Source organism: Triticum aestivum, chromosome 1D (assembly GCF_018294505.1).
Source record: "Triticum aestivum cultivar Chinese Spring chromosome 1D, IWGSC CS RefSeq v2.1, whole genome shotgun sequence".
NCBI lineage: Eukaryota > Viridiplantae > Streptophyta > Magnoliopsida > Poales > Poaceae > Triticum > Triticum aestivum.
In genome coordinates this window covers 88,299,436-88,299,978 of record NC_057796.1, presented here as the reverse complement: position 1 = coordinate 88,299,978, position 543 = coordinate 88,299,436, and positions in this window count along the sequence as shown.

The window sequence follows — 543 nt, the reverse complement described above, 5'->3', positions numbered from 1 at the left end:
CAGGCCAGAGTGCCCCGCACAGCCCAGTTGACACCCTGCTTCCGTCTCAAAAACAAATTAGATAAATGCCACTCCAATTATGGCGATTCATAAAAATGCCACTACAATTTTCAAACTTCGAAAAATGCCACTGTAATTTTTGCAAACTTTGAAAAACGCCACTGTAATTTGCAAACTTTGAAAAATGCAACTCCAGACTTCAAAACATGCCACTGGAAATGGCATGAAATGGCATTTTTCAAAGTTTGGAAATTGCAGTGGCATTTCTCGGAATCACCAGATTTAGAGTGGCATTTATCAAATTAACCCAAAACAAAAATAATTGGGCGAGCTGCTGGGTACCTGGTGTCAGTCGCTCGTTGTGCAATTCTCTCGTTTATTGACTACGTTGACAATGGCATGGGACCCAGATGTTAGAAATCCATTAGGAGGAGCCATTTTTTTATTTGGATTGAAGTAAGGAGGCACTTGCTTGCGTACTGGCATGCCCTTGCTGGGTTCCCGCTGTCATCCTCTCCACGTACAATCATCTCCTGATTGTGT